The sequence below is a fragment of the Moschus berezovskii genome, chromosome 6 (genome assembly GCF_049115385.1).
Source record: "Moschus berezovskii isolate FMDL1 chromosome 6, NW_MosBer_1.0, whole genome shotgun sequence".
Taxonomy (NCBI): Eukaryota; Metazoa; Chordata; class Mammalia; order Artiodactyla; family Moschidae; genus Moschus; species Moschus berezovskii.
In genome coordinates, this window is record NC_142465.1 from 115,672,113 (window position 1) to 115,686,458 (window position 14,346).

The 14,346-nt window shown below is 40.2% G+C and overlaps 1 protein-coding gene across 1 annotated transcript in view; it reads right to left on the reverse strand.

The window, feature by feature from the left end:
- The window catches only part of MRTFA (myocardin related transcription factor A), a 179,978-nt gene that overhangs the window by 123,423 nt on the left and 42,209 nt on the right, over nt 1-14,346 (reverse strand). The window contains exon 2 of the mRNA XM_088837506.1: nt 3,984-4,245. The gene's annotated coding sequence lies outside the window, so the exon portion shown is untranslated. The remainder of the gene's footprint in view (nt 1-3,983; nt 4,246-14,346) is intronic.

Genomic DNA, 14,346 nt, shown 5'->3' on the forward strand with positions numbered 1-14,346 from the left:
ATGGCATATCAATTCTGGTTAAAGTCAGAATTCTGGGGAAAACCATTCAAGGTAAAGACACCAAGTAAGAAGTAAGGAAACCCTACAGCTGAACACTGGAGAGTAATAAAATTTAAGAGGTGAGTAGTCGTCACTGTTGTTGTTCCGTCATTAAGTCGTGTCTGGCTCTTTGTGACCCCATGGACTGCAGCACTCCAGGCTCTTCTGTCCTTCACTATCTCCCAGGGTTTGCTCAAATTCATGTCCACTGAGTCGGTGATGCTATCTACCCATCTACCACATCCAATTCACCTCGATTCATGGACCTAACATTCCAGGTTCCTATGCAAAATTGTTCTTTACAGCATCAGACTTTTACTTTCACCACCAGACACATCCACAACTGAGCATCATTTCCACTTTGGCCCAACCATGTCATTCTTTCTGGAACTATTAGTAATTGCCCTCTGCTCTCCCCCAATAGCATACTGGACACCTTCCAACCTGCGGGGCTCATCTTCCAGTGTCATATACTTTGTGCCTTTTCATATTGTCCATGGGGTTCTTGCAGAAAGAATAATGGAGTGGTTAGCCATTCCCTCCTCCGGTGGACGATTTGTCAGAACTCTTCACTATGACCTGTACATCTTGTGTGGTCTTGCATAGCATGGCTCATAGCTTCACTGAGTTACACTGCCACTTCACCATGGCAAGGCTGTGATTCATGAAAGGGAGAGGTAAGCAGAGAAAGACAGTAAAAAGATCTGTGCAGAGTGACTAGCAAGATCAAGTTTTTAAAACTAGTAATGAGCAGTGTCACAGACATCACTGGAGAAAAAGTTTCGGGGGTGGGGGGTGGTGGCCAACCAAATGCTGCATTGAGGTCAAACAGAATAAACAGTCCCTATCTGATCTACAACAAAAAGAACACTAATGATTTTGCCAATGGCAGCTTCTGAAGAGAGGCAGGGACAGAGGCCAGAAGGCGGGAAAGTAGAGACAGTAACCATAAACTTGTCTTTTAGGAGCTTAACTATAAAGGGAAGGGAATTGCTATTATTCAAAATGGCGCGGAGGCGGGGGAATGGCTGATTTATATGACAAAGAACTGAGAGAGAAAGCCTGAAGACACACCAACACCTCTGCTTCAACAGCAACCGCCACCTTCTACTCCACTGAGACCATTACATCATTCCGTTCCGTTCCCTCGCTCAGTCGTGTCCGACTCTTTGCGACCCCGTGGACTGTAGCCTACCAGGCTTCTCCGTCCATGGGATTCTCCAGGCAAGAATACTGGAGTGGGTATTAGGGCATCACTAATTTCCCTCCTTCCTGCCCAAGATATGAGAGCTTTGTTGTCTGCTGTCTGTCATCACCTTCACTGCCATTCCTCCCATCCCAGAGGAATAGCGGTCCCCACTCAGGCTCAAGGCAGAGCCAATATCTTTTGGATCCTATCCTTTCGCATCTCCCAAGAACTTTGTTCCATCAGTCATCCTTTATCTTTTTCTGTCTCCAGCTCTTCCCTCTGGACTAACTCTTTCCCCTTAGCATATAAATAAGCTGAACTTTCTGCCATCTTGGGGAAATAAGCAGAAATCAGAAATGGGAAAAGAACACCAACAATTGCTTGAGTGTCCACTATTTCCCAAAATAAAAAATGCTTGAGTTTCCATTACATTTCCCACCATGGATGTAGAACAGAGTTCTTGCCACCAACATGTAAACCATTCATCTATTTATTCAACAAATATTTATCGGGTGCGCACTATGAACCAAGAGTAGAATATATACTGTAAACAAAAAAGTTTCTAGCCTCATGAAATGTAAATACTATCAAAGATGGGAAATACAGATAATAAAGATATATACACACACGTACAAATCCACACATACAAGTCATAGTAAGTGCTTAGAGAAAAGCAAAGCAGGACAGAGAGTCACAGGAGGTGCTATCTTAGATAAGACAGGCGGGAAAGGCCTCCCAAAGAAATGACATTTGTTCAGGAACTTTAGTAACAGGACAAATATCAAGGTTCTGGGGTGGAAGCATACTTGATCCGTTCAAGAAATAGCAGGGAAGCATGGCATGAACAGAGTGAGCTGGGGAACAGAGGTGAGAAATCAGGTCAGAGGTGATACCAGGACCACCTCATAAGAACTATGATTTCATCATAAGGCTCATGGCAAGACACTGAAGGGTTCTGAGAGGAGTGTAACAATGTCTGACTTCAGACTCAGTTAAAGGTATACTGAGTGGAGAATGCCAATTACCACACAGGGAGATGAAGAAGTACGATGACAAAGGGCAACTGGGCAAACACAAATAAGGACACTACCACTGGATATGAGTGAGGGCAGGCTTCTCAAAGGGAGTGACGTCTGAACAGAATACTGAAGGACAAGTAACAGCAAGCAGCAGAGAGTACAGGGGGTGGAAATGGAGGTCATGGCTGTAGAAAAGTCAGAGGAGTTTTGAAAAGATTTGGTATTCGATACAACTATCAAACAGTCAAAACATATTTTATAAAAATATACTACTTATAATGTCTGCCCAAGAAAAAGACATCAGGGAACAAAAAAAAATATTTGCATGACCTTTGTGGAAAAAAATTATAAAATAAGTGGGTAAATATTAAAGAAGGCCTATTTAATCAGAGATATAAAGCTAACTAAATGGACAAGACGACCCAATATTTACAATGTATATTTTCCCCCCTTAAAATCAAAATCCCAGCAAGTGTACCCAAAGACATGTACAAGAATTCCACAGCAGCATGATTCGTAATAGCCTCAAACTAAAACAAACAAAATATCCATCAAAAGTAAAAACGGACAAATTATAATCATGAAATGGTTTATACAGCAATGAAAATAAACTATGGCCACACACAATTCAACACAAAAATGTCAAAAACATAAAAGAAGCCACCAAAGGAACACTGATTCCATTCATATCAAGTTTGCGTGCGTGCTGTCGCTCAGTTGTGTCCAACTCTTTGTGACCCCATGGACTGTAGCCGTCAGGCTTCTCTGTTCATGGGGCTCTCCAGCAAGAATACTGGAGTGGATATTCATTCCCTTCTCCAGGGGATCGTCCTGACCCAGGGATGAACCCAGGTCTCCTACACTACAGGCAGATTCTTTAGCGTCTGAGCCACCAGGGAAGCCCCAGGTTTAGAAACAAACAATGCTAACCTATTAGCTAACCTATTATGTTAAAAGTCAGGATGGTAGTTTTTCCCTGGGCAGGAAGAGAGAATACTGATTGGGAAGAAGCACAAGGGGAGGTTCTGGGGTGCTGGAAATGTTTTATTTCTTCCTTAAGTAGTAATTATGCATGTATATTCACTTTCTGATAACTCAACAACCACAATGCTTACAATTTGTGTGTTACTCTGTATCAATGTTACACTTTGATAAAATGGAAATGTACTAATGCCTGCAATTTACTTTGAAATGCATCCAAAAAATAAGGTGGACTGATGTACTGAGGGATGGATCTATCATAAAGAAAATATTATAAAATGTTAATGGTAGAATCTGAGTGATGGATATAAAGGTGTATGTACATTGTAAAACTCTACTTCATCATAGTTTGAAATTTTTCATGTGGAGGAAAAAAATCTCAATGAGTTTTCTTGTAGAACTTCACAAGCTGATTCTAAAATTATGGAAAATTAAAAGGGCAAGATTAGCCAAAACAATTTGGCTCCCCAATTAATATAAGTATTACATAAATGTGTATATGGATTTACAAAGTGAGAAATATTACTACATAAGAAGAAGCAAAGAAGTAGGAAAAAAAAATAGAACATAATTATGGTAATCCAGGCAGGAAATGCTGGGCTTACAATGATCATCTAACCTTATTATTTCTCCATTTTACAAGAAATAGTAAGATTATAAGAAACTTCCAAGAGACATAAAGTAAGGATCCATGACATTATAAACATGAAGACCTTCATTCATATCATGCAATTCAATATTCCATATCTACTCACCATTCTTCCGCTCACTAAGTGGAGGCAAATTGGGATTCCTCCCAGGGTGGAGGCCGAGGGTCAGCTCGGGCTGCAAGGAGAGCTCCTGCAGTTCATTGGCAACAGCCTCGCTCTGGGGGCTGGGAGCCGCGGACAGGGACACCAGAACGGGTTCATCGTCATTCTCGCCGGCCCCTCCTCCGTCCAGTCCATTCACAGCAATGACGGAAGGGGGCAGGCACACTACACTGGAGAAATCCACCTTGGCTTTCGTGATGGCAACCTGGAAACGGAAAAGGAAACGAAAAGTTCAGATGTGAAAAAGAGACAATTCCACTGAGTACAGAATGTTGAATACTAATATTAATGGTGCGCTACCACTATTCTTAAAAAGTTTTTTGTAAAGTAAGCTAGCATTATTATTAAATTAATATTTACTATGCTCATAGAGTGCATGAGATTTCAAGTCTGGCAACTGTCCTCAACTATATCACTCAGGAGGACAATGTACAATTGAAATAAAACCGATGCACAGTCAATATATGGAAAAAAGCATCACAATATTCTAAAGTAATTATCCTCCAATTAAAATAAATTTTTAAATAAAAAAAATACTATAGAAATTTTAAAAACCAACGCACACACACATCTCATAGGATAAAAGGAAACAGTAGCAAGGACAAAGAGCTATGAGATCATGGTTACCTTCCAACTACTAATGAAAAATATCTTGAGAAATAATAATGAGTACAAGATATTAAAGTATATTGTACCAACTTAATATGGGGGAGAAAATTTCTTTAAGAAGAAATTCCTTAACCACTAGATTCCACATAGAAATATGGAGATGTCTGTTTGATAATGGATTTTTTAAAAATTTTTTTACAACTCAATTTTTTAAAAATTTTATACAACTTTTAAAGCTTACCTTCCATCTAAATACTGGCTATATTCCCCATTTTGTACACTACATCCTTGATCCTATCTGACACCCAATAGTCTGGACCTCCCATTCCTCTTCCATCCTTATTGCCTCTCCACCCCCACCAACCTCCCACTGGAAACCACTAGCTTATTCCCTATATCTGTGAGTCTGCTTCTTTTTTGTTATATTCACTAGTTGGTTGGATAGTTTTAGATTTCACATATAAGTGATATCATACGGTACTTGTCTTTCTCTCTATGACTGATTTTACTTAACAAAATGCCCTCCAAGTCCATCCATATTGCTGCAAATGGCAAAAATCTGTTCTTTTTCATGGCTGAATAGTGTTCCACTGTGTGTGTGTATACATATATATATGCACATGTGTGTGTGTATATATATATGCATATCACGTCTTCTTTATCCACTCATCTGTTGATAGGCTCTTAGGTTGTTTCCATATCTTGCCAAGTGTAAATAATGCTGTTATGAACACTGAGGTGCATATTATCTTTTCAAAGTAATGTTTTTGGGTTTTAGCTCAAATATTTTAACCCACCTGAATATTTCATCATAGTACCCAGGAATGGGATACTAAAAAGCAAAACACATGGCAACATTTGAAAAAGATCTTTAAAAATGAAAAAGAATTCAAATAACATGAAAGTCTTTTCAAAAAAATGAGAATTGATGGTTAATAAACCCTGTGGAATTATGAAGATTTTTTTCAAAGCACTTAAAATGCAGAAAATGTTTATTTAAAGCTTTAAAAAGTAAAATATAAAAATACATACTCATATAAAAATATTACACAGGGGAAAAAAGACCATAAAGAGTCACTCAGTCATGTCCAACTCTTTGTGGTTTCTTGGACTGTAGCCCATCAGGCTCCTCTGTCCATGGGATTACCCTGGCAAGAATACTGGAGTGGGTTGCCATTTCCTTCTCCGGGGGATCTTTTCACCCCAGGGATCGAACCAGGGTCTCCTGCATTGCAGGTAGACTCTTTACCAACAGAAGTCATGAGGAAGTTTACCAAAACACAAAATGGGTTTTGCTTGTTGGACTATGAAAATTTTTACTTTTAGTTTCCAAATTTTCTCTACAACATATATTGTTTTTATAATGAAAAGGCTATAATTCTTAATCTAAAAGGGGGACCTAGGGGCTCCCTGCAGACTTTAGTGAGGACCTGCATCTAATGTGCTTCAGATGAAGAAATCACCAAAATATTGGAAAGCCATGAAATGAAGAAAGATATTGAAAACTAAAAGGACCATCACATCCACCTTCATGTAAAGCTTTCACTGTCCCCAAAGCTAACTGTAGCTCTGGTTGATCCTCATAAAATACAAAGGAAAGGAAATGATCCAGGTAAGAGCAATTAAAGAGGGGGGTGGGGCTGACATTAAGAAGAACAGGGATATTAAGGACCCTCTACTCCAAAAAGGATGAAAGAAAGTGAGTGAGGGATGTTCAAAAGAAAAAATATATATTAGGAATACAATAGTCTAAGAGATAGTATTGGCAAACACTGGAAAAACAACTGCTAAAGGGTTTGAAAATTTTTAGGAATTATATAATAACAAATGCCTACCAAGAAAATCCAGAATCTGACCTTCAAAAAATTTTGCCCACCTTGTCTATGATTTATCATCATTTAAGCCATGTCTCTATGTGTACTGGGAAAAAACAATTGTTATACATGATTAATCCATCTGGCTTGTTTGCTAATAGCCTGTTTGCGTTCCTCAACAGGAGCCTTTTCAGACTAAAAAATTCAATTTTATGATATTCAAAAATCCTGTGAGGGGAGAAAAGCTCTGTGTGTCAGGGGGTATGGGCCGGCTCTCCATGTACTACATGGAGGAGCTGCAGCCTGGCTCCAGGAAGCCTAAGTGCCCAGCCTCTCCCTGAGCCCCATCTGCCCCTGCCCTCCGCCAGCCCTGCATCTGCAGCCCTTCCCCAAACTCCATGGGACAGACCCTGTGCTCTCCATCCCCAGACAGGCTCGGGGCAGTGGGGTCTTAGGGTCTGCCAAAAGTCACTCCAGTTCATGACTGAGCCACATCTTTCCTTGTCACCTGCAGGAGAGAGAAACCAATCAGGAGGCCCAAAGCTTGAGTCTAGGCGTTTCTCAGACATGCTGTGTAGCCTCAGGTCCCATCTTTCGGTTCCAGTCTATTTTGTCAATGAAGAGGCCGATTTCGAGCAGGGAGCAGACAGTCTGAATGTTTCCTAGCTATAAAACACCTAGAAATGCTGGATAAAGCTGAACAAGTGTTTTAAATGCATAGCTGAACTAACAAGAAAGTAGAGAAACCCCTGGCTCCAGGAATGAGGCAGGAACTAGGAATCACAGCGGTGAGACGAAAGTAGTCAAGATGCTGTGCAGCACAGGGTTGGCTCTGGGGAAGCTGTTGGTCTTGGTGGCCATACAGCTCAGGTTTTAATGTCCACAGAGGACAGAAAAGGACGTTTTGAGACTGACAGGCTAGGGAGCTGTACTGAAACTTCTCTGTAAAGTTGGATTCAATTTCACTGAAGTATAAATCAGTGAAATTTCAGATTAAACAAAACCGGGGTGGGAGGGCTGTAATCCTTTGAGACTCAAACTCCTTAGGACAGAATCCTCAATCACCCTGAAACATATGAGAATGCACACACAGACACATGAATACACATAGACGATGGCACTAAGAAGTGAGTTTAAACACACACACTCTCTCTCTCCCCCCACCACCCCCAAATGAGCCCTAAGGAAAGCAGAGGCAGGATAGTACCAAAACTTCAACTTCAGGGTTGTGAATATACACTGGAATATTCAGTTCAGTTCAGTTCAGTCGCTCAGTCGTGTCCGACTCTCCGCGACCCCATGAATCACAGCACGCCAGGCCTCTCTGTCCATCACCAACTCCCAGAGTTCACTCAAACTCATGTCCACAGAGTCGGTGATGCCATCCAGTCATCTCATTCTCGGTCATCCCCTTCTCCTCCCACCCCCAACCTTTCCCAGCATCAGAGTCTTTTCCAGTGAGCCAACTCATCGCATGAGGTGGCCAAAGTATTGCAGTTTCAGCTTTAGCATCAGTCCTTCCAATGAACACCCAGGAATGATCTTTAGGATGGACTGGTTGGATCTCCTTGCAGTACAAGGGACTCTCAAGTCTTCTCCAACACCACAGTTCAAAAGCATCGATTCTTCTGAGATCAGCTTTCTTCACAGTCCAACTCTCACATCCATACATGACCACGGGAAAAACCATAGCCTTGACTAGATGGACTTTGGTTGGCAAAGTAATGTCTCTGCTTTTTAATATGCTGTCTAGATTGGTCATAACTTTCCTTCCAAGGAGTAAGTGTCTTTTAATTTCATGGCTGCAGTCAGCATCTGCCGTGATTTTGGAGCCCAAAAAATAAAGTCTGACACTGTTTCCACTGTTTCCCCATCTATTTCCCATGAGATGATGGGACCAGATGCCATGATCTTTGTTTTCTGAATGTTGAGCTTCAAGCCAACTTTTTCACTCTCCTCTTTCACTTTCATCAAGAGGCTTTTGAGTTCCTCTTTACTTTCTGCCATAAGGGTGGTGTCATCTGCATATCTGAGGTTATTGATATTTCTCCCAGCAATCTTGATTCCACCTTGTGCTTCTTCTAGCCCAGCGTTCCTCATGATGTACTCTGCATATAAGTTAAATAAGCAGGGTGATAATATACAACCTTGACGTACTCCTTTTCCTATTTGGAACCAGTCTGTTGTTCCATGCCCAGTTCCAACTGTTGCTTCCTGACCTGCATACAGGTTTCTCAAGAGGCAGGTCAGGTGGTCTGGTATTCCCATCTCTTTCAGAATGTTCCACAGTTTATTGTGATCCACACAGTCAAAGGCTTTGGCACAGTCAATGAAGCAGAAATATATGTTTTTTGGAACTCTCTTGCTTTCTCCATGATCCAGCGGATGTTGGCAATTTGATCTCTGGTTCCTCTGCCTTTTCTAAAACCTGCTTGAACATCTGGAAGTTCACAGTTCACATATGGCTGAGGCATGGCTTGGAGAATTTTGAGCATGACTTTGCTAGCGTTTGAGATGACTGCAATGGTGCGGTAGTTTGAGCATTCTTTGGCACTGCCTTTCTTTGGGACTGGGATGAAGACTGACCTTTTCCAGTCCTGTGGCCACTGCTGAGTTTTCCAAATTTGCTCACATATTGAGTGCAGCACTTTCACAGCATCATCTTTCAAGATTTGAAAGAGCTCAACTGGAATTCCATCGCCTCCACTAGCTTTGTTCGTAGTGATGCTTTCTAAGGCTCACTTGACTTCACATTCCAAGATGTCTGGCTCTAGGTCAGTGATCACGTTATCATGATTACCTGGGTCATGAAGATCTTTTTTGTACAGTTCTTCTGTGTATTCTTGCCACCGCTTCTAAATATCTTCTCCTTCTGTTAGGTCCATACCATTTCTGTCGTTTATCGAGCCCATCTTTGCATCAAATGTTCCCTTGGTATCTCTAATTTTCTTGAAGAGATCTCGTTTTTCCTATTCTGTTGTTTTCCTCTATTTCTTTGCATTGATCGCTGAGGAAGGCTTTCTTATCTCTCCTTGCTATTCTTTGGAACTCTGCATTCAGATGCTTATATATCTTTCCTTTTCTCCTTTGCTTTTCGCTTCTCTTCTTTTCACAGCTATTTGTAAGGCCTCCTCAGTCAGCCATTTTGCTTTTTTGCATTTCTTTTCCTTGGGGATGGTCTTGGTCCCTGTCTCCTGTACAATGTCACAAACCTCCATCCAGAGTTCATCAGGCACTCTATCAGATCTAGTCTCTTAAATCTATTTTTCACTTCCACTGTATAATCATAAGGGATTTGATTTAGGTCACATCTGAATGGTCTAGTGGTTTTCCCTACTTTCTTCAATTTAAGTCTGAATTTGGAAATAAGGAGTCCATGATCTGAGTCACAGTCAGCTCCTGGTCTTGTTTTTGCTAACTGTATACAGCTTCTCCATCTCTGGCTGCAAAGAATACAATCAATCTGATTTCGGTGTTGACCATCTGGTGATGTCCATGTGTAGAGTCTTCTCTTGTGTTGTTGGAAGAGGGTGTTTGCTATGACCAGTGCGTTCTCTTGGCAAAACTCTGTTAGCTTTGCCCTGCTTCATTCCGTGCTCCAAGGCCAAGTTTGCCTGTTACTCCAGGTGTTTCTTGACTTCCTACTTTTGCATTCCAGTCCCCTATAATGAAAGGACATCTTTTTTGGGTGTGTGTTCTAAAAGGTCTTGTAGGTCTTCATAGAACTGTTCCAACTTCGGCTTCTTCCGCATTACTGGTTGGGGCGTAGGCTTGGATTACTGTAATATTGAATGGTTTGCCTTGGAAGCGAACAGAGATCATTCTGTCATTTTTAAGACTGCATCCAAGTACTGCATTTCAGACTCTTGTTTTCCATGATGGCTACTCCATTTCTTCTAAGGGATTCCTGCCCACAGTAGTAGATATAATGGTCATCTGAGTTAAATTCACCCATTCCAGTCCATTTTAGTTCACTGATTCCTAGAATGTCGACATTCACTCTTGTCATCTCCTGTTTGACCACTTCCTATTTGCCTTGATTCGTGGACCTAACATTCCAGGTTCCTATGCAATATTGCTCTTTACAGCATTGGACCTTGCTTCTATCACCAGTCACATCCACAACTGGGTATTGTTTTTGCTTTGGCTCCATCCCTTCATTCCTTCTAGAGTTATTTCTCCACTGATCTCCAGTAGCATACTGGGCACCTACCAACCTGGGGAATTCCTCATTCAGTATCCTATCATTTTGCCTTTTCATACTGTTCATGGGGTTCTCAAGGCAAGTATACTTGAAGTGGTTTGCCATTCCCTTCTCCAGTGGACCACATTCTGTCAGACCTCTCCACCATGACCCGCCCGTCTTGGGTGGCCCCACACAGCATGCCTTAGTTTCATTGAGTTAGACAAGCTGTGGTCCGTGTGATCAGATCGACTAGTTTTCTGTGATTATGATTTCAGTGATGCCCTCTCGCAATACCTACAGTCTTATTTGGGTTTCTCTTACCTTGGTTATGGGGTATCTCTTCATGGCTATGCACTTCCAATCATAAGTAGAGCTAACACTGTTTTATGTTATATTTGAAAGTTATTAAAGGAGTATATCCTAAGAGCTCTCATCACAAAGAAGGAAAAATTTTTCATTTATATGAGATGATGAATGTTAACAAAACTTATTGTGGTAAACATTTCACAGTATATGTAATTCAAGTCATTATTTACACCTTAAACTTACACAGTGCTGGATTATCCATTATATCTCAATAAAACTGGGGAAAGACATTTGCTAAGTCATTATAGACTATATGAGTTCATACCTCTCATTAGAAAAGGAGAAGTTTAACTGAGATGTTAATAGCTGTGTGTATACACAGTGGATAGACCCTGCAAATAGTATTTGCACATTTAACATTCACTTGACAAACACTTGTCCATAAGACAAAAGCAAATGAAAGACACTTAAAAGGTAATCTGGGGACCAAGATAGGCAGGTCTTGAGGCAAATCTGAATGATATAAGACTGGACAGGAATAAGCAAACCTCATTCAAGTACTCCAGGTAAGCTGCTGCGGTAGAATCACACTTTCATATAAAAAGTTCCTAACAAAACAGCAAAATCTCCTTATTTCAGACTTCACTGACATCTATGAGTCTACAACCAAGTATGAGACTAAGAAAAATTGTATGCTACTTGAGGGAGGGGTAGGATAAGAGAATGCCAGTAATTTTACAGTGTTTACCAGATTAAGAGAAAAACTAAAATACCACCGCATAATGTATAATTCTTAACACAACTACAAAAGAGACTAACACATAACACAGTCAATGGTAATATGTAAATGTATATTTCTCATTTCAAATGAGCTATTTTTGCATTTAAAATGGGCTGGCAATAGTGTTTCTCAATGTGGAATTTCAGCTTTGTAAGATGCAAAAATTCTAGAGATCTGTTGGACAATAATGTGAATATACTTAACACTACTGAGCTATCCACTTAAAAATGATTAAGATGGTAACTTCAGTATCATATGTTTTTTACCACAATAATTTTGAAATAGCTTGGCAAGATCTCTGCTTAAGAAATAACTTACTAAACTAACCCATATTAGTCACTGAGTTTGAAAGAATAAATTGCCTATTCTTTAAAGTGCCCTTAAATTTATTTTTCAGTAATTCAGAACAAACTTTCTCCTATTACTTTGAATTAGAAAATTATTATTGCTAAGATTCAGAGATCTTACATTCACATGTGTTACTGCTCCCAAAAGACAATAAAGATCCACCCATCACATGATATCATGATTTTTTTAGCAAAGCAGATCAAGTTAAACTGCATGAGTCTATAATTCTGGCATGTACTTAATACATATAACCAGTACTTCTTTTAAAAAAAAAAAAGATTTCTCTTTAAAAGAAACCAGAATATGGCCCCTCAAAGAAAGTCAAATCAAGTCCAGGCATGAAGAAAAATGAAGTTTAAAAAGTGATGTTTTTAGACTCATGCATTTTTAATAGATTACAGAAAGGAATATCAAATTCTGTAATGACCTGGACCATGACTGCCTGCCACTATCTTGAATGAAAGAAAATGCAGTTTGAAAAACTTTTATTCAGTGTTCCATTCAGAATTTAATAGTCTTGCATCTGATTGTGAAAGCTGCTCAGTCATATCCTGCTCTTTGCAACCCCATGAACTATACAGTCACATGGAATTATCCAGGCCAGAATACTGGAGTGGGTAGCCTTTCCCTTCTGCAGGGGATCTTCCCAACCCAGGGATTGAACCCAGTTCTCTCACACTGCAGGAGGATTCTTTACCAGCTAAGCTGGTAAAGGGATTAAGTTCCATATTTATAAGATTATTAAGGGCTTGAAGAAGTCACATGAAAATTTTACATACCTATATAGATAGTTTACCACACATTTTTACTGGGCAAGTTACATGCTATAGTAGTATTTAACTGAAAGATTTCAAGTTAATTTATTTCAATTTGACTGAAAGGTTTCTTTCAAAATGCTAACGTTAAATGGTATTACAATAAAATTCTTCCATAAAAAATCATGAGGGGTGGGCGGAACAGATGAAACAAGAGTGGCAGAACACTGGTAACTGCTGAAGCTTTATACTGGGCATATGGAGATCCACTATACTATTGTTCTCTCTACACTGGTATATGTTTGCTAACATTCTTATAATTAAAATAAACATTTTTTAAAATAAGAGTCTCCCATAGAACAAAGTAAAGACTTGGTAAGACATAAAGCAAGGTTTCCTTAATCTTCACCTTAGAAAACAAGCCAAACGAAAGTCAACTGCAAGCACTGACAAAAGAAGAGGGAATATTTAGCATGAAATAGATACACTGGGAAGATTTATTTCTCCAGCAAACACACCTACTTTCTACTCACTTTTAAACAGCCCACAGGAGAAAGTCCTAGTCAACTGGGAATCCAGAGACAAGAACCAAAAATGCTGAGGCGTTGCCATCAGAGATTAAGTCTACTCTGACACTACCCTTATGGCAGAAAGTGAAGAGGAACTCAAAAGCCTCTTGATGAAAGTGAAAGAGGAGAGTGAAAAGGTTGGCTTGAAGCTCAACATTCAGAAAACAAAGATCATGGCATCTGGTCCCATCACTTCATGGGAAATAGATGGAAAAACAGTGGAAACAGTGTCAGACTTTATTTTTTGGGCCTCCAAAATCACGGCAGATGCTGATTGCAGCCATGAAATTAAAAGACACTTACTCCTTGGAAGGAAAGTTATGACCAACCTTGATAGTATATTAAAAAGCAGAGACATTACTTTGCCAACAAAGGTCCGTCTAGTCAAGGCTACGGTTTTTCCCGTGGTCATGTATGGATGTGAGAGTTGGACTGTGAAGAAAGCTGATCACCGAAAGAATTGATGCTTTTGAACTGTGGTGTTGGAGAACACTCTTGAGAGTCCCTTGTACTGCAAGGAGATCCAACCAGTCCATTCTAGAGGAGATCAGTCCTGGGTGTTCACTGGAAGGACTGATGCTAAAGCTGAAACTGCAATACTTTGGCCACCTCATGTGACGAGTTGACTCCCTGGAAAAGACTCTGATGCTAGGAAAGGTTGGGGGCGGGAGGAGAAATGGGGGCGACCGAGAATGAGATGGCTGGATGGCATCGCTGACTCTGTGGACATGAGTTTGAGTGAACTCTGGGAGTTGGTGATGGACAGGGAGGCCTGGCATGCTGTGATTCATGGGGTCGAGGAGAGTCGGACTCGACTGAGCGACTGAACCGAACCAGTTCTTGAATACTCCTAAAATTTTATTTAGTGTACAATTTGCATGAAAAAGAAAAGCTGAAAGAGTAATATTTATTTCAGATTATATGTACAATGCTATTTA